The sequence below is a fragment of the Passer domesticus genome, chromosome 20 (genome assembly GCF_036417665.1).
Source record: "Passer domesticus isolate bPasDom1 chromosome 20, bPasDom1.hap1, whole genome shotgun sequence".
Lineage (NCBI taxonomy): Eukaryota > Metazoa > Chordata > Aves > Passeriformes > Passeridae > Passer > Passer domesticus.
This window is the reverse complement of record NC_087493.1, coordinates 6,821,337-6,845,094: the sequence shown is the minus strand read 5'-3', so window position 1 is coordinate 6,845,094 and position 23,758 is coordinate 6,821,337. Positions and strand designations below refer to the sequence as shown.

The 23,758-nt window shown below is 38.0% G+C and overlaps 2 long non-coding RNA genes across 3 annotated transcripts; one reads left to right on the top strand and one right to left on the bottom strand.

Moving 5' to 3' along the window:
- The first annotated feature begins 15,977 nt into the window (after positions 1–15,977).
- Positions 15,978–17,666, top strand: LOC135284398 (uncharacterized). The gene is made up of 2 exons (XR_010349807.1): positions 15,978–16,062; positions 16,739–17,666. It is a non-coding gene; the product is annotated as an uncharacterized LOC135284398 (long non-coding RNA).
- Positions 17,667–21,891: 4,225 nt separating this feature from the next.
- LOC135284325 (uncharacterized) lies at positions 21,892–23,230 on the bottom strand. Of its 2 annotated transcripts, XR_010349751.1 has the most exons (3): positions 22,381–23,230; positions 22,082–22,230; positions 21,892–21,982 (listed from the first exon to the last, which is right to left on the bottom strand). It is a non-coding gene; the product is annotated as an uncharacterized LOC135284325 (long non-coding RNA). The 2 variants fall into 2 exon arrangements; XR_010349752.1 differs by having other exon boundaries at positions 21,892–22,230.
- Positions 23,231–23,758: the final 528 nt, after the last annotated feature.

Here is a 23,758-nt window from a genome sequence, read left to right as displayed (position 1 = left end):
CTCTCGGTAATGTGTGCTCTGTGTAAATGGTGTCAAACCTCTTGGTGCTATCAGCTAATGATTCCTACCCAGCTTCGTGTCAGTCTCTTCCAACTAGGTGGGATGGTGTATTTACTGAAGTGGAGGGAAAAAAAATCCCAAGACAATAGAGAAAAATTGCCATGAAGGGATCATTGCTGCATCCTTAAGAGTTGTAGAGTCAGACCTTTACCCAGCTGAGGATTCCTTTGCTGTCTCCAAGCAATCTCCTTATCCCTCTCCACTGTACTGGTGAGAGTTCTGCTCCTTTGTCCATCCCTGTAGTGTGTAATCAGCAGCAACATCACTTTGGAAAGCCCTCCTGCTGTGTGCTGTAGAGAGAATTTCAGTGGATTCTGTTTTTTCTTGAACAGGAGCTACCTGGAAAATGAGTAGGTAGAATCTAAGCTTCTCTCTGAAGTTAGAAAAACTGCTGTTAGACAGCTTTTTGTTAGCTGTTGGTGACGGGATTCAGGGAGGTTCAGCATCTGAGTTATTCTATTTGGTAAATGAGAGATTTCAACAGTAGCTGTGTTCAGGTTGTGAGTACTCACAGCCTCTTCTAACATGATGCATCCAAGAAAAATTATTTGGAGGGAAATGGTTCTTGCATTCCACAATACTTGTGATATTTTAAGTGTGATGACCCAACTGCTTTTGTTATGTGGGAGATCCACATTCCAGTCATAATGCTGACTAAAACAAGCTGTGGAAACAGCCTCTGCTCTTTAATTCCAGGGAAATGTCCCAGAATCAGACTGTAAACAACATGATTGTGTTTTTGGTGTTAAATCCTCTCTGGATCAATTGCATTGATTTCATTAAAACACAAGTCTGGCTGTTCAGTACAATATCTATTTGATTATGTTTTGTTGTTGCTCTGTAGAGTTATATCGAATAGTCAGACATTTCTTCAAAAATCACTGTAGTATGTGAATTATAATTGCATGAAACATTCAGGAGATTACTTTACCTGAAGATGTGCCATGAGTGGCCAGTAACTCTTTTCTTTTTGTCCTTTGATGAAATAGCAATTAATTTATTTGGGTACCTGAGGGATTGATTTAGAAGTAGCATGCAGACAAGAAAGAGCATATATTTCCCTTTTGACTTTTGAGGAGAATTGGTGTAAACGAGTAAGTTGGGGAGGTCTCTCAGGGTTTGTTGTACTGGTGGAATGCAAAGACAGGGTTGTGAATTGAGCAGAAGGAAGGTTCTATGCTCATTATGTGAGAAATGTAGGATAAAGCTCAGGTTTGGGTCATAATGAAGTTCTTACTTTTGATTACATTGGACAGATACAGAGGCCAGCAGGACTTTTGTTTCAGTGGGAGCAGAATTTGACATATGAATTACATTTTCAGCTCTAAGGACCTAAATCTTCGAAGAGTTTAAAAGCTGAGGTGAGAGCAGGCATATTCATTACAAAGGTCTATTTTTGTGGAGTCCATTAACACAGTTGGAAGACAATGATAATGCTATTAAATGAGTAGATTTGAAAAATGCTTGGGAAAATTGTCTTGTTAACAGGAACCAATGAGCTGCTAACCTGAAATTAGACCAGTGGGACTTATTATACTTTAGAGATACTTGGAGCTAAAGGCAGAAGGCTCAAGATTTCAAGCACAGAAAATATGTATTTTTAAATTCCAGATGAAATTGAGAAAACATGATTACATGTTGTCTTTTAATATATCCCAACTTGCAAAAGTCTGTAGTTCTGTAAGACCTTTATGCCAAAATGAAAATAACAATCTTGACCTCAAAGATTTCGTAGCCAAGCATAAAGGAGCTTTGGCACTGGGTGGTGTTGGAAAGAGATTATTGCAGGAGTTTGCTGATTTTTTTCTTTTTGTCTGTCATTTTAACTGTTGAAGGCTTTGCAGAAATGGTACCTCCATAAATGCTTTTTCCAGGAAAGATCTGCTCTTTGCTGGTGGAATATTCTGCAAGTTTGTTGCTTTAAAAAATTTCAGAATTATGTGAGATCTAGAAGTTGTCACTAATATATTGCAGGAAGTATTTAATCAAGAGAGAACCTAAAAAAACCCCTGATTTAGCTAATTTGTATTTTTTACGAACGGCATTTCATAAATGAGTAAATTTGGCCAAGGACAAATGGGGGAAAAGCCAGCAAATCAGCAATAATGAATTACCATTTTTGTAGGGCTAGGGATGTTCCGCACTGGATTTCTGAACAAAAATAAACAATTTTCTTAATTACAGAGAATGCTTGATGTTAAATGAAAAATTCAAATAAAAGGGACATGGATAATCTGCATGATTATATTGATAGGGTGTTGTTATGACACACCTGAATAATGAACACATGATGCCATATGCTGCTAGCTAATTAATATTCTTACTGGCTTAATGAGACTTGATCTTAAATAGATAAAAACTCAACATAATTTAACAATATTTTAAATATGATTGATTTAGATTGAAATTATTAGGAAAGAGAATGTATAATCAGTGATGCTTCAGGCACGAAGTAGACAGGCAATACAAGGTTTAAAGGTGGGTGAGTGTTTTATATTCAGCTCTGACCTGGCTGCTCATCTGAACCACAAAGGCAATTCTGGCCTCCCAAAACCTCTTGTAACATCTTGGCACAACCTTGCACCTACAGGGACTTTGGCAAAATGAACTATTTTTGGACTCGTGGGAAGGAATTTGCCACCTGGAAGGAAATAAGACTATAATTTCTTCTCATGGAGCTGCCCCGTACCCTTCTTCTATAGGAATTATTCTGTGTTTTTCCTAAATCTCACCAGATAAAGCTGTAAATCTTCTCAGTGCAATTTCAGACTTTCATTTAATAACACATGCAGCAAATCTATAATTTAATTTATGTACCTGTGGAGGTTGTTAAGCAAGATAAACCCTCACATATTAAAAATATAATAGAATTTATGCAAATCCCATTTCCTGCCTGAAATAGTGGGTGCTATTTGTCAAAACACTTTTTCTTTCCTTAACACAAGCTCTGTGTTGCTGCTGTTTTTCATTTTGTTGTTTTAAACCAAAGTAGGAATCAAAAATAATTTCAAACTTATTTGATGCTTAATTTTTCATGTAAAAAACCCTCACAAAACAGCAACACCAACCCCTATGGTATGAAAACAGTAATTCTCAAAGCAACAGCCTGAGCCTCTACCTGAATTTTCAAACTTTAAATCTGAATTGTGCACTCAAGTCAAGTTCTGGTTTAGAATGTTATGTCTTTATTATACTAATGGAAGAATAATGATGTTTTGGCTGGGGAAATGCCATATGGCCTTATCCCAGGCTTTGCATCCTTCCCCTTCTCTTTGCTTATGCACATTTTAAAACTGGGTTATTTTCCCCTTTTTGGGGAGGAGAAAAACTCTTTCTCTGATGTTGTTTCCCTGCACATATTAGTAGGAATGACTTCCCAATTATCTTTTTTTCCCCACCAAAGTGAAAATTCCGATAGTGAGCCCAGTGGTGTAAGTTCTGTGTCATGCTGAGATCCTTCTCCCAAGGTCCCAGATCCTGGTAGTTTCTGACACATGGGATGAAATACTTGGTGAGAATGGTCTTTTATTAGGAGGGAATACATGGAAGTGCTTTATTTTCTCTTTCCTTACTGTGCTCCTGTATTGTTGTGTTCGAGGGTGCCAGGACGAGGGAAGAGATGAGAATCTTGACTCCATGTTTCAGAAGGCTGTTTTATTATATTATGATATATAATATATTAAAATGCTATATTGAAATTATACTAAAAGAATAGAGAGAAAAGGATCCATCAGAAGGCAAGAAAGGGACAGGAGAGGAATGATAACAAAAGCTTGTGACTCCCAGAGAGTCCGAGCCAGCTGACTGAGATTGGCCATTAATTAGAAACAACCAACATGCACCAATCACAGATGCACCTGCTGCATTCCACAGCAGCACATAGTTATTGTTTATATTTCTTTCCTGAGGCTCCTCAGCTTCTCAGGAAAAATCCTGGCAAAAGGCTTTGTCAGAAAATATCATGGCTACACTCCTGTAGTTCTGCTTTGTGATTATCAATTCATGGCTTGTGTGAATGCAATTTCTTACATCTGATTTGTGAGCTGTGGTCTCCTTAACCATGGCTAATCTCAAATACTCACTCTTTTGTAGCATGATCTCTAAATCAATAGGATTTTTTTTTTTTTTTGCCCTAGAGATCATCTAATTCATTATTTTCTCTGTAGCCAGGATGTTGTGGGAGCTTGCTTTTTTTGGGTATTGCTTTACAGTTCTGCACTAAATTGGCATATGTGTTTCTCTTTTTTCCCCCCTGCATCTATAATCTTTCAGTCTTTAACAACTATTCTGTTATATTTACCAAACTTTGAAGGGGTCAGTTTGAAGGTAGAAGAGTTAAGTTCATCTTTGCTGTATGTAAAGAAGTTTTTAACAGGGAAATGCCCTCTGGAGTGCTGCTCTGCCTGCTTTGAAAAACTGTAACTATTTTAAGGATTCTCTAAGCTTGCTGGATTTTTATTATTAAGTGAGGGATGAACAAAACAAAAAATAGGTCAAGCTTTGGAGAAATTCAAACCTAGATTTGTTGAAGAAAATTCTGCTTTGGTCTCTGCATAGTGCCTGCTGCCCCAGGATTTATGCCCATGTGAAGAGGGGTGGAATTGGAACTCTGAAATTTTTGAGGTTTTGCTCTATTTCCATAAGCATTTCTGGTGCTCAGCCCACCTTATTGCTGAAATGTCAGCAATTTTTTTTTATTTATTTTGATCACATTTTAAAAGGTGACTCATTGTGAATGCTTTTATTGTATGTTGGCCTAGGAAGGACAGATAATGGAGTTTTGATAACTAAATATCAGAAAGTAGAAGAGATCTCATTATTGAAGAAGCCAAAAAGTTAAATATTTGTTCAAGTTCTGACAATTGTGACAGTTATCCTCGCCTGCAAATGTCAGTGCATTATAAACTTCCATAACTTCTTCCTTGTTGCTCAGACTCTTGTCAATCACTGCAATTATCACATAAATCAAAAGTCACAACATAAACTTTCTTTACTTCCCTGCTGCATAATTTTTAGTATTAACATATGATGGAAGCAGTGTTTTGGGTTTTTTTTTCTAGAATATTTGACAGCTGCTTGTTATTAATAGAATTTTTGAAAGCACTGCCTTTGAACCCTGCACATGGCTCTGAATGCCCAGCCACAGAAGGGGAAGCCCTTGCCTGTGTTTATTGCTCTTACTGCACCCAGATTTTAATGAAATATTGCAAACAGGACTGTATACAATCTTACATAACTGACCCAAAAAGGGAGATGCAGAAAGGGAAATGTAACCATGAAGGGAAGAAGTTATATGATGAAAGCTTAGAGAAGGGAGGAAAAGTTTAATATAAAGACAAGCAAGTTGCCTTTTGGTAAAAGGTTGGACACCATGGAATTGGAGATGTTTATCTTTGTGCATCCTGGGTACCTCAGTCTGTTTTAAAGACAAATCTATTGTGCACCATGTTCTGGATGCATTTTTCTATTCCATATGCAAAATGCTGAACAATGAGATCCTAAAGACAAAACATGCTGGGGCTTCCCCTGCAGCTTCCAGCTGTGGCAACAGATAGGGCTCCAGGTTCTCCATCCAAGTGTGTTTCCACTGAACAGACTATGAGTTTGGATTTTAATTTCTACTTCCCCCTCACTTTTAAACTGCCTTTTATGTCTCTGCTGACTAATGCATCTGGAAGTCTTAAATAAATGGGTTACAATAGTTGAGTTATTAAATTCCTGATGGTGCACAACTGAAGTAAATGGGGACTCACTACTCACCTCTGTGAGTGCAAGATCAAACCCTAAAAGAGGCTGTTGCTGCTGTTCCATGTGTTGTATCTGTTTTTCACAAGTACATATATTTGTATATAAATACACACACACACATATACATAGAGTAGCAGACACTCAGCTGTGTCTTTAATGCCTTTTCTGTTGCTTAATAAAATCTGATGTGTTTGCACAAACAGCTCTCAGATTTAATTCTTTTCCATTCTTTGTTTATGATTTCTAAGCTTTAAAACAAAAATAAATGTTCAGGACGGTAATTAACAAGTCATTAAGTTACTGTCTCATTTTAGTGTTTGTTTAGGATATGAAAGGTTTTATGCTTTTCATAAATTGGTTTCCCAGGAAATTAGTCCTCCAGTGCTATTCTGGCAAAATCCAGCTGGCAAGGATGTCTTGAATTGGCACTATATCCTTCTGTTCAGAGCTCTTATCCAGAAAGGAAATGGTAATCACACTAGTTACAAATTACCTGAAAAAATTCTGTCCACTGCTTGGGTCTCAGGAGCTCAAGTGGTGAGGAGTTCCTTAGAGAAATTTCTTCCTTTGTCTTCATGTAAAGTTTGTTTCAGTCTGGCTCCAAGTAAATAAGGAAAAGATGGGAATTTTTGTTTGCATTTGGTTGGTTTTTTAAAAAATTTCAAACTCATGTATCGTATAATCTCCCAAATTTAAATGTATGTAATAAGGCCTCATTTTCATGTAACAGTCAAAGTGATTAATCATTTCATTAGGTACACAATTTGATTAAGGAAAGAGGTTTCTTTTCATCATGACTGTGAATTATGAAAGCTTTCTCCAAAGACTGAAATGCCTAAAGTTCTAAAGACTCTCTTTCTAGCTGTGGGGAGAAATACATGAGGTGAATTAAAACAACCAGGCAGTGGTGAATTAAAACCAGCCAGTTACAAGAAAGTGGATTTTCACACTGCCATCCATGTCCTCACAGGTTCTCCTGTCCTTGCATAGGCAAATCTACAGCTGATAGAACTAATTTCTTAGGAGAGTGCTTGCTATTTGTGAATTTTGCCTGATAATTAACTACTGACACCTATGACAACGGGGTGCAAAATCAAGTTAGTCAACTTTGTATTATTTGATCAGACATTTCTATCTTTTTGTTTGAAATTCTAAAACAAAGCAGTAATATCAGTGACTTGAAAGATCTATGTTTGCTTTAGGTTTGCTTTATCAGAGCCTCCTTTCTACCCTTAAGGCCCAGCTTTGCTTGTTCTTCTTTTAGTCTTTCTACAAACCTGAGCAGATCCATGGTGTCTGTGTTCTTGATGAACCACCTGAAACTGTGAAATTTGGAGAATCTGGAAGTGCTGGGAAAATGAATTATCTGAAGTAAATAATTCTGCTAAACTTTATGCCACTCTACTACTGATTATTGGCACCTAAAATAACAAACTGATGTTTTATGAGGCTGAGGTGATTTCCAGGAAGTAGCATCACCTGACTCACCAGAAATGTGTATCTTATTGATGCACCATATGGGACACAGATATTCTCAAATGCTACCAAAATAAAGACTTAAATATGTATTCCATGTTTTCTCTCATCCACTCTTGTTAATGGAGTTTTTAATTGTTTGCTTTCTGTGTCCAGCTGAATGAAATCAGATTTCCTATTTAGAGAGTATCGAGCAATCCTGCTCACATTCAGGCTCTTCTAAACCATTACAGAACATTTTTTTTTTCCTGCCTGGATTATTTTTTATCTTCTGTAAGTTAAACAAAATGTTAAATGCTTTGAGAGGATGATTAAACAGACCATTTTAGTATATGACTCTGACCTTGTCATTTACGTTTAAAAACTGGTTTTACATCCAGACCATATTCTTGTTCCATTTCACTGAAGATGTTCTCAATTTGCAGGCTGTGCAGATGTTTGTTATAAGATTTTCCAGCAGTTTGAAAGCTGTGTGTAAATTGCTGCCTGTAGAGGAAAAAGATTTTTTTAAAAAAAGAGGCAATGAACTTTCAGGAAAGTGGATCGTTGCCATAGGTGCATATTGGAACAGCAGTGGAAACTGGGTGATTCTTTCCCACAATTATTTAAAATTTAATTTTCTTATTTTTATTCCTAAATCAGAATTGCAGCTATAGAGCTGAGGAAGAGGAAACATGCCCACTTTCTGCAAAGCTGTCCATGCAGCTTTCTACACCTTCTGCAAGCTGTCCATACTCTGAATATTGAACTATTTTTCTTTATAAAGAGCTTCAATATAACTTTTAACTTTATTAATTGTATTTTGGCTTGAGGTAGAACGACATGTTTCCAAAATACACTATTTCCATAAATGCACAAATAAGATGTTTTTATAGTACATTTCCAGGGTGATTTACCATCCCATACGTCATCTGTTAACGTGGCAGTGGCAGCATTTAGTGAGTGACAGCAACAGTGTAAAAGTTTTAGGCTTTCCAGAATTTCTCAGTGTTACATCTTCTTTTTGGTGTGTGTGTTTATGTTTCGTTCTCATTTTTATTTTCCTTTTGGACTTACCACAAAACATTAGATCATTTTGTGCTGGAGGGTTTGCTCCTGTGAGCCCTGGTCACTCTTGGTGTTGATCCAGCGTGTTGTATTTATTTCCCTCAGACTTGGAGATGTACTTCCTGTGCTATCCAATAGATCAGTAGGAGCTGATTGATGAAGGAGGAGCTGCCTATGAGATCCTAGTCCTAAACTCTCTTTCCTGATTTAAAGGGCACTTAATATTAGGAACAAATGTTAAATATCTGTTCTGGGACCTTATGTAGGAGCAAGATAAGAGCAAGCAGTGGTGCCTGACCAAGATGTAACATTATTAAACTTTGTAATTTATGCCTTTTATTTTCAGTCCATATTCACCCTCATCTGTGCATCCCAAAATTTGGATTTCACAGTAAAATAGATTGTCATCAAAACCAAAAGCAGGTGATAGAACTGTTCATTTTTTCTTTCCTTTTTGTCTGTACTTGCTACTACTGCTGTATGAAAATGTTCTGTCTGTAAATCAACTGGAGCTGGAATGGAAATAGTTCTCTTTATCTGCAGCCATTGTAATAATTAAAAAATAAAATATATCTATACAAATTAAGATATTTTTTGAACAGCACTATAATGCATGTAGCCTAAAATACTTGAAATAATGTGATGGGCTGTATGTGTAGACAAAGCCATGAGGAAGATTTTAAAATAATGCCAAAAGGAGCACTGTACCTTCATTAAGACCTTTTATTGGAATTTTAATATTTAAGATATGCCTTTTGACACAGGGTTTTCTTTTGTTGATGTAGTCTTTATTAGGCTGGCAGCCTATTTTACCTTAAAATCTGTACTGTAGATTAATACTGAACATGGAACAATTGTAAGGAGAATTAATTACCTGTTTGTGAGTGCCCACAGGCTGAGCAGGAATTTGGTGGATTACCGTGTGCAGAGCTGGGCCTGCAGGCAGCAGGTGATTTCCCCAAGTATTTTTACCTTGTACCTCTTCTCAGTTAATCCCTGCAGAGCCAGGAGGGTTTGAGAGGCTCCACTGAGGAGCAACTTCCAAAGCTGTGTACAATGCTCTCCTCATCTCCTGCTGTTGGAAGCACTGTCAGTGTGGAGTGAAACTTACACTTCCTAAGGACTAAAACAGAGATTTTCTGACTCTTCAGCAGTGCTGGTGTTGCTGCCACTTGCAAGCAAAATGGCAAATGTCCTGGAAGTGAATTTCATTTGGGTGCTGCAGGACTTATCCTTTGCCCTGTCTGCATTTTTATTCATTTGTAAAGCTGACTGGAATTTTAAAGAGAGGAGAAATCCTCATTTGAAAGAACAAGAGTCCGTTTTAATTCACCCTTTATTTTTTGGAAAGCATTAGCTGCAATTAAGGACACTCCAACCAACTAAATTAAATCATCTGGCTGGAAATCCAGAGGCAATTACCACCAGTGTTCATTTTTCAAACTTCCTTCACAAATTTCTTAAAATAAAAATTACTTATTTATCTTTCTGAGGGGCTCTGATTTCTTCAGTGAGTAAACACATTATGGAAGCCTTTTGAATAACTAGTTTAATATTTTAAACTTCATGGCTGCTTTTCATGTTACTTGCTGTACACTTCCATCAAAGTTAATTAGAATTTCCTTCTGAGCCTAGAAATCTAAGTGACTTTTTATATCCAGTTTTTGGTAACATCTTGTTCTACAGCTAAATTATAACTTAAGGTCTTATTATAATTAGCCTCATCTGATTTTAAGAATGTTGAACCATTAGAAATGCTCCAATAGCTTAGAAGATTATGTAGTGTATAAGCCAGCTGGCAAACACTAAAAATGGAATATCTGTTGTGATGGTCTTAGAAACAGCAGAGTTCCTCTCATGTATTTGGGTGCATTTTTAGGATTCTGATTCCTCCACAATAAAGTGCACAAGCCATTTTAATTGAAACACTTTTTAAATTTGGAAATGTTTATTTTTCCATTTTGAACATTTGAGATGTAGAAAACTTCCAGCAACTGGGCCATATTCCCCTTGTGTGTTTGTTTTTTTTCCTGAAGATACCTCTGTATGTCCTACAGATAACTGATTGGTGTGCTGTTGCCTATTCAGGTTTTTCCTGTTGGATAAACCTGGCAGATCCAGTGTGAATGAGACTCACTGGAATTTGTGAATGAAGGATATTTGATATCACAAAACCAAGCTGGGTAGCCCAATTCAGCTCTGTTTAGGCACATGACAGGCAGATTTTGCTCAGTGGTTCCCATTGTTCAGGGTTTGTTCATGGCCCCATATTCTTATCCACAAAGTAATTCCTCTGAAATCAAAACCATTGCTTGTCCTGAGTGCTCCCTCATTGTGAGAAGAGGTAAATTCTCAGTTCAATCCACTGCAAGAATAAAACTGTTGCTTATTTATGTGGGAGGGCTGGCAGCACTGACTGTGTATTTATTTTATCCACTTGAATTCCTCTGTGACTTATATGTGTGGGTCTGATTATTTGTCAGTTGTGATCCAGGCAGGTCATGAGCTGGTTTTGTCTTACAGTCATGCACAATCAATAATTGAGCAAGCAGCTCCTGATAAATATGAAAGAACTTTGGCATCTTTCTGTTGGCAAATTGCTTGTGAACAGGTGGTAGATCTTTCAGATTTAGTCAGTTTTTCCTATTCTGCCACTTGAAACAATCAGATCTGAAGCTAGTTGAGTAAGTGTAAATTTACTGCCAATGTGTAATGGAATAATTTATGCTCTTCAGTCTTGTAGATGACTTGAATGCATAAACATCAACTTTTCAGCAAAGGAGGATTTTCTGAGAGTTCTCTAGCAGTGTGGCTGTTGTATTGGTTAGTTCAACTTGTGGTTTTGTGAACTTTGGTTCTAATCTAATTCCCACTGAATTAAAAAGTCATTATCTTTAGTGAAAAATTGTGGGGGTTTTTGTGTTCTCTAGTGTGTTTACTAGCTCTGTGATGACACACCCCAAATGTCTGAGGTAGGTGTCACTGGCTGAGTGTGATGGAGGAGTAAAGCACCCTGTACCCTGAAAGCCCTGTCATGAGCTGACATCTATGGTTTTAGTGGCAAAATATTTATTGAAGTGAAATATACATCAAGTGTATATATGTGTGTGTATATATATACATACATAGAAATGGTTTATGAATAGAATGTAAACAGCAAAGATATTTATGTAAAGTTAAATAAACATTTTTACCCTGGTTCTTCTGTAAATAATAGCATTTCAAGCCTGTTCTTTATCAGTATATTTTGAGGGCTTCATTTCAGGCCTTTATTTCCTCTTCCACCCTCCAAATGGTGCTCAGGGATACAAAGATGCAGATGGGGATCCACTGCTACACGATATTTTGATGAGAATTTTTGCTGTTTTGATGAGGATTTTGAATGAGAGGAAAAACAGTTCAGGCTGAGAAGCAAAAAACACACTGGCAGGGATGGTGTGTTGCATGACAGCATTTGAAGGTGTTATGGGGAAATTGGCATCAGGACCTGGGTTCTGCCTGAGCTCTTTCATTCACAGTTTCATCCAAGACAATATCCAGAAAACTTCTTCGGTGAGATGATTATAATTGCTAAACATCTTTGTGTGGTTTTTGTGTGTGGGATTTTTGTTTGGTTGTTTTTTTTTTTTTTTTTTGTTTAATTAGTCAACAGAGTAGGAAACTTCCAAGAATATATTATTGTATAGTTCGGAGAGGAATTGAATTTAAAACCATCCAGATTTTTGTACATTTTTGCATTTACAGGGGTTTCTATCCAGGATCGTTGTCTTCATTTCTGATTTATCATTGAGTATGGAGTTTGCAAAATATATGTAGTCACTGAGGCAAAAGTAATGCTTATGGCAGGTGCATTTAGATGAGACCAGAATTAAAGTTACAGGCTGCCTTGGTAAACTAAGACATTGCTTCAGTGCTGAGGAGAAAACCAATGTGGAGATGTCATGGGAGAGTTACACAAAGAAACTAATGATGTGCATTTCCATTATCTCCTGTTCTTCTGTGGACTTTAAAGAATCTTGGTCTTTTAAAATTCTAAGATACATCTCTGACTCTGCATGATAAATCTGTGATTATCGAATCCAATTTATATGGTAAGAGGGTAATTTCTTTATTCTCTGCATTACAATTTGTGTCTCTGTCTTGGTAATTCCCTGTGGAGGACAGGTTCTTTTATAGGGTGCTTAAGTCTGATTCTAATTTAACATAAAACCTAAAAGAATGAGGAAGTGGAAGCTTTTAAAATAATGCTTGATCACTTGCAACACCCACATGAATTGTTTTAAAGGGAATTGTAAACAAATTTTTTTCTGCAACACCATAATGTAATGAACATATAATAATGAACTAATGAAAAATTGTAATTTATCAAGCCTTGATGACTCTTCCAAGTGATGTGCACTGTGCACAGGAAGGTTGTGAGAGAGCAGTGAGTTGTGTGTTTGTAGTGACCAGCCAGGTGCCCATTCAGTTGCTCTATGCTTCCCTTTCCCATTGCCTTGGCCAGAGGAGATGGAAAGGGCCAGGTCTGTCCTGTAGCCACAGTGGTGCTTGATAAAAAAGTAGAATGAAAAACATTTAAATGAGAAAAAAATAAGAAAAAAGAGTGCTTTGTAAACAGCTCTAAATGGATTCCTTGATCATTGATATGGACATGACTTCCTCCTTCCTTAAATTTTTTTGCTATGGTAAGAAAACTGAAGTTTCTTGCACTACTAAAGCAATGCTTACATGTGCTGACTTGAAATCTAATCTGTGTGGTTTTTTTTGTAAAATAACACGGAAAATTCTTACTGCACCCAACAGAATACTAGACTTTGAATTATACCTAAACACTTAAATTTCCCCGTGCATCAACATATTTTAACTTTCCTTGTTGTATAATCTACTTTATAAATTAATTGCCATATTAAAGTGTGCAGATTTATACGAGTTTATTGGCTTGTTGTACCTGGTTTTGCTCACAAACAACAGTAAGCACACTGATTTACAAGTGCTGTTGATAACCTATCAAGTAAAAATGCAGGTGTGTTTTTGTGGGGCCTGTTAGGATGGAAGCAGGGAAATAGTTCATTTGAATACATTGCTACAGTGCTATCAAATTCATGCCGTGGCTGTGGGGAATTTTGCTGCTTATATCTCTTTTTTAGCTTTTTCTTTATGTGGTGCATGTAACCTTTAGAATGAGCTTTAGAAAAGTATAAGCATATGTTCTTAGATGATGATTAGAGACAATACTTTGGCAAACAATTGTTTTGGGGCCAGATGGCCATCAAAAATCCCAGCAAACCATAACACTTACTGGTTTGCAAGATTTATTTTCTAGAAACTGAACAAGCTGCAGGTGGGTTCTCGTCCTTCTGGGATTCCTGATCTCATATGCTTTTACAGAAGATTTTGGCCATAAACCATGGCAGGCAGGGCACTGAGGGGAGGGACACCTGACCAGGCCACTGTGGGAAAGAGTGGAGTCATGGGAATCAGTAATATGCGAACAGAAGCATTCTAAATTTGGTCAAGTTTCCAGTTCTTGTGTCCAGTTGGCTCCCTGTCTAGTTCAAATAAGGTGATATCCTGAGTTCATGCTGTGATGGACCTGTGTCCCTATACCTGGCTGCATTTGGGCATGTTAATTCAAGGGCATGTTTTTAATAAGAGACTCTTAACCCCTTGCCATGCTGAACCCTGTTATGGTTACTATTGGCTCTTGCAAAATTCAGAATTGTTAACAAATAACACTCAGTTTTGACTACAGAAGGAAAAATATTTATGCTTGTTGTTTACACAGCAGACAGTGCTTTAACAGGTACCAAAACAGCAGCCACCTCCTTCCTCTTCCAGGTCACTGCTCATCTAAACATTGTGTGAAAGTAGTGTTGTTTATCCTGGAGTTTTAACTGCTCAAAAAAAAAAAAAAAAAATCTGCTGGGTTCTTTCCCATTACATTCTCCTCTAAGTAACTGATATAGACTTATCTTGCAGTCACAAAAAATACTTTATCTTCAATGGAAACTTTGAGGGGGTGATCTCCCCTATTTGAACTCAAAGAAATAAGGATGGGAAAATTTTGGTATTGTGTGGGCTCCAAGCTCCTTAAACCTGAGAGAAACATGAAAGAAATGTGGTGTATATAGCAGAGCACCTCCACCCTCCCCAGCATAAATCTTAGGGAGTGTGAGCCCTGATGCAGCTCCAGGTACCTCAGCATTCCCAGAAGGATGATTGATGTTTTAGCATCATCCAGGTGTGTGCAGAGGGACATAAAGAAGCTACTGAAAGGGTGGCTTGGTCCTTTCAGCTTTACTGGGGATTTTCTGGCTTGTTTAAATGAGGTGATAAACCACGCTGAGCAAGTGATTTATAGCAGGTGGGAGTCCAGCAGGGTGAGTATATCTAGCACTTGAGGGAAGCAGAGGGCATGGAAATAAATGTGTCGGAAATATAATAAAATGTTTTGTGTTGCTGCTGATAGATGTATAATTACAAATGCCACCAGCATCACATTCCTGCAGGAGGGAACTATGAACATTTGTGAATGTCTTGCTTGATAGAAGTTCCCCAGCTTTTCTCTTCCTCCATGATCCTGCTGATTTTCTTTGTAATTAAAGGGAATAATAAAAGATTTTCTCTACCGCAAATGCAAAGTAAATTAATTCAAATCTATATGTATTTTTTTCATGAAATAGTAAAAAAAGTGAAAAGACCACAAAACTGAAATCAAGCTGTCAGCCGTGGTAAAGATGTAACTCACTGTTTGTTATTGGCACTGGGATTATTTGCCATTACTGTAATCTGAGCAGTGAATTTGGATACTAAACATGAAAAATTCTCCTTGCTGAATGCAGATAAGATGTGGTCCTGCCCTTTTGATCCCGGTGTTGGACACGAAGCTGACCACTGACCCCAAATTAAGTTGTACCTGGAAGCCCAGTCCTTTGGCTCACAAATCATTATTCCAAGGTCTTTGTGGGAGAACAGATTGTAAAAGAATAGAGATAGTGCTGGAGGCAATCTCGCCCCTGATTACCAAAGAGTGGACACAGCCTTGCCCTGGATAGGTTGCAGCTTGTCCAATAAGGCAGGTGTTATAAAAGGATGAATTAGCCAGTTGAAGTGTGCTGTCAGGGGAAGGGTCAGTTGGTTGTGTGAGGGACTGGAAGGAGTTGGTGGATTGTGCAGTTAGAAGAGGGAATCACTGTTGTGTGGTGCTGCCCGTGGGAAGTTACTGAGAAAAGATATGAGGGTTTTATTGTAAGATAATAAGGGATGGGATTGGTGCTTGTGTTAGTCCATGAGTCCACTGTCAGGTCTTTGCCTAAACCACAGAACTACCAAAAAAAGTTTTTATTCATAGCACAGCAGAGACAGCTACAGTCAGTATTCCAAGTGAAGAAAGATTTAGGCTTTTGGGAATGTCAGTGTGTCTGTCTTTCTTTTCACTGTTCATCATCTATACTTAAAATCAGCAGCCACCCAAATCTCCTCTTTGCAATTTTTTTTTCTGTTCTTGATTTGAGTTTTCCAATATGTTGGAATGAAAGATATTAATCTGGAGTTCTGGCACGTTAAAATGCAGCCTTTGTGTTACCTGAGTTATTCCATACCCAGCATCCATCAGACTATTTTTTAACATCTTTTTGAGGTGACAGCAGACAAGAAGAAACACCAGGGAGGAGCCTTTTCATGAATCTGAGTTGGGATCCTGGGAAATCAGCCACAGCCACCTTACCTCTGGTATGACAATAACTGCCTGAATCTTCTGTGATCTGACTTTGCCACTGTCCTTGAAATCAAGATGTTTCATGACATACTGCAAATGTTTGGCCAAAATGTATGGTTTACACTTTTTTTTTTATTTTGCAGGGTGAGGCCTTCAGTAAAATTTGGATCTGATCAGTGTTTATGAAGATTTTTGAAAGAAGTATTATTTTTGCTGTTCATAATTGCTGAAGCAGTGAATACTTTAGGGAATGCTAGAAAAATCTTCCAATAGTTGTTTAATCCAAAACAAGAATGCAGCACACATAGCCTTGATATTTAAATTACAATTTATGCTTGGCATGGTACCTTAAGTTCTGCATGAACAGTGATTGATTATATTTGAGATTATGGTTAATTTAAGGCCTAAATTTAGGGGATGTGTATATATAGTGTTTTGATGCTATATAGCAGGAGGAGGATTTAAATTGAGGATTGCAAATTGGGCTGGTCATGGGATCCTGTGCTGGAATTTCACAGTGCTGTGAGGTAGAGCAGGGATGTTGGTGCTTATCTAGTGAGGGCTTTTCTTCTGAAAAGTGTTGCCACATTTTTCTGTTTGAAAGTGAGAACAGGTGAGATAAAGAAGGTGTTTTTTGTAGCAGTACATTGCTCATGATATTTATGTTTTACTTTCTGGTTTACCTTTTAGGACACATGGATATTTTATTTCTTGAAGAGTGCTTCTAAAAGGGTGAAGAGACACCCTAAATTCTCCTCCTTCATCACCTTCCTGTTGAAAAAAATTAGATCCGAGCAAGCTGCTTTATTTTCTCCAGTAATAATTTGTAGCAATACTTAGAACTTTCAAAATATGCTTTTAAGGTGTCACTTTTGCTGCAGCCCCTTTTGATTCACTCTCAGCTATATTTACTGGCTCCTTCAGTGCCCAAGAAATGTTGCCTTCCCTGTTAATTGTGTTATTGAGTATTACCCTGTACACTTACTGGCATCTTAAGCATAACAGCACTATATCATACAGTCAGCTAGACTTATTGTACTAATGAAAAATACACTGAAGTTGTGGTGTGCTTCAGATCCTTTAGCAACAAGAGACATTGCATTCAGAACATGAAAATTAATATCCATATTAATATTGGCCGCATACTTTTATACCCCATGTTGTTCAGGTGTTAATACTTAATAATTAATTTTAATAATGTATTCTCTGCATATCCTATTGATGTGGGTTTTACAGTGCTGGTAAATTTGATATTTGGACTCTGATTACGTTTTGCAGTCATTCTTAGTCTAAAGAGTTGGTTTGAAGAATTCAAATTTCTGTTTATTTACTGCTCTTTTTGTAGAAATTCACCCATAGTACTTTTCATTGTAGTGACATCTATTATGTAGAGTTCTAAAGTACTAGTGCTAAGATACAATCTTTATAATACATAAATATGATTTTGCTATGTCATGGAACTGCATAGAAACTTATTTAATAAAATAATCAGTTGAGTTCTAGCTACTGGATTGAAAAGCTGGATATTAGTTAAAAGACAATAAGCCATATAAAAATAATGCTTTGTTGGACAGGAACGACTAATTGTACTGTAAGACAAATAAATTTAAATGCATTGTCTCAATTGGATTTATTTACACCTTAAATGCTAAATTATCCTTCTTATAATTTGAAAATCTTTAACTGAGGGAGAGAAAATAAATGCATAAAAGGTGACTTCTTGACAGTCTTGTCAATACATGCTTGGAACTGACAACAAGAGAAATTATGGTATCAACCTAAAAAATGGAACTCCTCAGGGCTCTGAAAACATGAAGACGATAACATCAGTATGCCAGAGCTGTGATATATGAATCCCCCAACCATTACAGAACAATCAATGACTGCCACGTATATGACAATTTGTATGTGTGTATAAAAATGCATAAATAAGTGTTACAGTGCTCTGAGCTGCAGGGGAGAGAAGAACTGATATATTTATTAACACCGTTTCTTGGACAATGAGCACAAAGGTAGATACAAGAAACTCTCACAGAGTTAAGAGAATTCTGCAGTCAATTTAAACTTGCATAGGTACTTTAAGTGCAAGGCCATAATATAATGAGCTTTTTACAAACATGTTTGTCTTGTACTTGAGAATAGAGGCAGAATTTTGGAAAGGCACTTTAGTTTGATGGAATAAAAAAAAACCAAACCACATTGGAATATACAGGGGGAAGAAAGTTTGCTACTAAAGAAATGAGTAAATGTAATTCTTCTTGCAGTGCCTAGATAAACTTCAAATATGCTGGCTCGGGAGTCTTCATGTGAGGATACAACACTGTCTGACTCAGGTTTCTTTTTCAACAGCAGACTGGTGTTTGTGTTCTGTAGTATAGACATATTGTGGTGGTTGGTGTGGCAATATTCTGTTTCATCAAGTCTCTGAGTCTTCACACAGATTCTGCAAAGTTTGCAGGTGCTTGGGTTTTTCTGTCCACTAAAGCATCTTGAAATAATTTTTGGCTGACTCTGTAAAGGTGGAGGAAAAAAAAGGCTTTTTCATGTTTTCTTTAGGTGCAAACAAAAGCCTAAGAGGGGCAGGGATTTGTCACAGATTCCAAGCACAGCTTCTGGTGGAACAAATGTCTAACAAGCCCCCAGGCTGTGGAGAAATCCCAGAAAGCTGATTACTACCTCTCTTGAATGACCATATTTCTTACTGCAGTGCTCGTCAGCTTCTCATTTTGCAAAACTCACATTGTACACAACAGTGCAAAGGTGGAATATTGTAAAAGATGGCCTCTCTTGTTGAGCTCTACTTCCCTGGATAATCCTGATGGCTACTGAGACAAGCCAGCTCTTTCAATTCATTTTTTTTCATTGCATGGGTTCTTTCTTCCCCTTGGATTTATCTTTTATCAATATTTTCTAAAATATAAATAATATTTGATCTATCTGTTGCTTGTAAGTTACTTTAAAGTTACGAGGAAAATGATGAATATTTTCATGAGTGAATGTCTTGAATTAATGTTCTTATCATTATAAAGGTTAACAGAGGCTTAGGTTAATGTATTTATGTCTTAAGTTAGAAATGGAAGGTGTATTCTCTTCCTATCTGATGGGGCAGTTACCTTCTGTTAATTGGGAAGTTTTCTTCCACAACTCATCCTCCCTCTGGGGAGATATCTTCTGTTAACAGGCTATTGAGTGTCACTGCACGACTGATAAAACTCCATCATCCCATTGTGAGGAACTCCGCCCAGAGGGTGGAGCCAAGCATTCCTACCTGGATATAATCTGAGATCTGGGAGACCACAGCCAGCTTCTTCCTCTGGATTCCCAGAGAAGCAGCTGTGTTCTCCACTAGATGTTCAGAGGAAGACTTACTCCCTTCTACGGGCTCACTGCTCCAACAGAACCACACCTGGCACTCCAGGAGGAATGCAGCCACCATTTCAATTAGACTGCTACCAACACCCTGACCCACAGGGTGTCAGGTCGGGTTGTATTCTGACTCTGTCAGCATTGCTTTGTATCACTGCATTGTTTATTTTATTTTTATTCTCTTGCCTAATAAAGAACTGTTATTCCTGATCCCATACCTTTGCCTGAGAGCCCCCTTTATTTCAAAACTATAACAATTCAGAGGGAGGGAGTTTACATTTTCCACTTCAGAGGAGGTTCCTGCCTTCCTTGGCAGACACCTGTCTTTTCAAACCAAGACAACTTATCTGTGCATTAATGTAGCCTCAGCATTTATTTTGTCTGCCAGTGTTTCTAAGTAGCAATTAGAAAATATATTCAAAGTGAACTTGATACCTAGTGACTGTTTGTAATAAATGTGCTAAACATAATTACATATTTAAATGCATTAAACTGCAAGAATAATTTGGAATAGTTCAGCAAAGCTCAGTGAAGAAGTATGGAAACTACATGCAGTAATTGCTCTAGATTTAATTGTACCATTAAAAGCATGAGTGTTTATATTGTAACAATATAATCTGATTTAGGAAGAGCTTGCAAAAACATGGCAAGTAATTGTAAGTTTTCTATAACCACTTAGATGGATATAGAAATATTTTCTCTTTTTTGTGTAGCAGCACAGTGCTAGCCCTATTATTGTAGCAAGAGGAGAAGTTCCAGTAAGATATCATTTATAAATATAAAGAACTTCTTTTCTGGAGGCATAACATGCTTGAGATAGAATGGATTTGATTTTTAGATCTTCATATACACAAAATATCCTTGGGGCTTTTCTTAAAATCACATAGAGGAAGATGGTCGCAGAAGAAAAACTATATCTGACAAAAGTTGCCAAATAATCTTTGAGTAAAACTGGTACTTTCAAAATGTAAAATTTAGATTAAAAAGTTTTTTTTTATGTCTTCAATTACCCAGGTCAAGGGCCTAAATGATTGTCTTTGGAACACTTCTAAGATTTCTGTGTTTTTTTTTTTTCCCATGGACTGAGCTGGAAAGACTCATGTCCAGACATGACCCAGTGAAGGAACATGGCAGAAGCTGCTGAGGTCACTCCCTTGCCAAGAGCATCTCCCTTAGGCAAAGGCAGACAGCTCAGGACGAGCACCAGACGCTCGTGCCGCTGGGTGCAAGGTGCAGGTTGATGTAAGGAAGAGGCAGGAGGGGAGCTTTGCGTGAGGGTCCAGTGGCAGTTTATTACCTGGCACACCAAAGGGGATCAGACACAGAAGAACCAAGAACAAAGACGGGTCCAGGGCTTTTATATGGGATGAGGGAGGTGGAGCATCAGGTCTGAGGGCCAATGGGTAGAGGGATTAGGGGTGGTGTCAGAGGGAAACAACCAACAGGGATACAGAGGAGGAGTTGCAGGCAATGAGAACCAACAGGGAAAGCAGAAACAGGGAACATTCTAGAACTGGGGATGAGAATAGGTGTGATATAAGTGGAACCATTAACATAAAGAAGCAAGGAAGTGTGGTAGAGTGTCCCACTGTGTTGCCCTGTCTCAAAAGTGAGTGTCCCCCCAAGGTATCCCAGTTTCTGCATCTCCCTTACTGACCTGGGATGCAACAACCCAAGGCAGCAGCTGCACTGAGGAAATGCTGGTTGGTGAGAGGTTCTTGTACATCTGGGTTGGGAGGTTATCACAGCAGAGAAGGGATTTCAGCTCCAGGCCATGCAGGATACAGAGAATTGCAATGTTAGCCCTCAGAATTAGAGATACTTGAAACCCCGCCAAAGGCTGCTTGAAGTATTTTAAAATGTCCTTTTCTGTGTACACTGTGCTTTCCACGTGCACAGTCTCAGGAAGTAGATGTTGCCAATACTTGTTTTTCTAAAATAAATTTCCATCCCTTTTTTTAGATTGGATACAAAACTGGAAAGCAGAACAAACAGAAAAACAACTTGACATAATTCTGAATTTCAGTACTATGCCACTGAGCCATCAAATAAGCAATGGGAGCTTTTTCCTGGTGTTCTTTCTTGTTTTAAAACCTATTCAAGGTCATGGTTTGAATAGAAAAGTAATTGGATTTGAGACACCATATGTTGTGGGATGCTTATGACATCCCTAATGAATCTTATAAGGGTACTACTTCCAAAAAAGTGTTGACATTAGCATTGTAATGACTGTTGATATGAAAACTTTCATTAAGGGAAACATCTTGAAGTCAGTGTCATCTGATTTTTCTTTTTCTTTCTCTCTTCCACCCATCATGATAAAATGCCCATCCCTGAGACACAAAGGGCTTTGCTTACCTTGCCAGGATCCAGCCTGTCACAATCACTCACTAGACTTTATTGCCCTTTCGCAACACCTCCTGATTCACAGTGACAAATCTTACACTATAAAAACAACCAGATTGCATTGCTGTGTGTCTCTTTTTAGTAATTTCACTGTATTTATGGTGTTGCTCATACAGAATGTTATTCCTGTGCTCAGTTTTGTAAATCTACTACAGGTAAAATCTGTTAAAAGAAAAAAATATTTTTAAGGCAGTGAAGTTTGGAGAAGTTCCTTTTTTTATGTTTGTCTCTTCAGTGTTTTTGTCTGAGAAGCATGGTTACCTCAAATTTGTTCCCTTCTTGCTCGTCAGTGTAACTTTGAAGAATCCTTTATGTAAGGGACCTTAATATCATTTAAGTAGGACCTGTTATTCTTCTAAGTGTCCCAAACAAGCAAATTTCTCATTAATTTGTGAAAATTTATCATAAAACTGCAAAGAAAGAACAAATAAAGGAAAAATAATTTGATACTATTATTCTCAGGTGTAAACATCAAAGACATAAAAAACCACAAAAAATTCAGAGTAACCATGCAAACAAACATCATAAAGAAGCAAGCTGTTACAGTCAAACCATCCAACCTCATTCCTGCTTTGAGATGTTTACTTTTTCATCCATTTCATGTGGATATGAAGATCACAGTCCTTTCCAAATCACAGTGCAGCATCAAGGTGTTGAAAATAAAGCAGGCACAATTCAGTTATTGCAGGTGGCAGTTTCTCTAAACTTGAACCTGGCCCCAGGTTTCTTCTGTTTCCATGGTTGCTTACACTGGCTGGGAATGACAATGATCCGTGAAAATGGAATGTTGGATTCTGTAGAAACACTTGTGTAGATGGGAACCACAATTGTTCCGTGTGTGACACCGTGACAATGGCAGGGAGGGCCAGGCTGGTTGGCTTGTTTGACTGGGGCAGCAGGACACACCAGGCAGAATAATCTTCTGCATTTTTACTCTCTAGTCTGGCTGCTGCTGAAATCCCTGTGATGAAAACAAGCTCAGAGGCAGGGCAGCACAAGGCTGTCCATGTGTTCTGGCACCTTGCCCCGACAGCGGCGGTCGCTGCTGCTTCCCTTGGTGGTGATGAATCCCAGCAGCAGGTCCATGGATGTGTGTCTGGGGCTGGCACTCAGCCTGCTGGGCACTCTCTCCAGGCTGGCAGCCCCAGCTCTGGGCTGTGCAGATGAGCCTCCAGAGAGGTGTCACTCACACAGAGGCACAGCCACCCTCACTGACACTGGCACAGGGGGTCAGTGGCTTCCCATAAAATGTTATCAATCTCTGCTTTGACAACTGAGCTGGCAGTGTTCCCTTTTGCTGTTTGCATGTGCATAGGAACCCAGACAATGCTGTAACTGTTTTATGAGCCAACCTAATCTGTCTAGTTTAGAATTTTTTAATATTTTTTTTTTAATAGGACTAATTTCTGCTTACAGAGAGAATGGTGCTCTAAATGTCTGGTGGCAAAATACTCCTCTGCCCTGCTGGGAATTCTTTTGCTGTGCATGGGAAGTATATGTGAATAGGAGAATCTGAAAGACACACGAATAGTTAAACTAAAGATCCCTCTGACCTGGCAGAATGACATGGGGAGGAAGAGGGTGGGTGCATTCTGAGCTGAAATCCAGCACCAGGGCTCTGCATCCTCAGTGAAGCCCCTCATGGCACTTGTGCATTGTGGTGAAAAAAGACAGCATTGAATGATAGGTCTTTAGTAGAAATAAGCTGTTTAATAGAATACTTGGTGAATTCTACCTGCTTAAGTATTTTTGTTTGTCTGGCTTTTGTTTTGTTTTATTTCATTTGTTGTATCAGCCTTACAAAAGGCAGAGCTTTGATATTTCAGTTGAGATCATTTAGACTCCCCACAGAAACTTTACCTAGGATAACAACTATGTCCTCTGACATTTTCCATGCTGACAGGAAAGTTTGACCCTGTCCTGGATTGGCTATAAAAT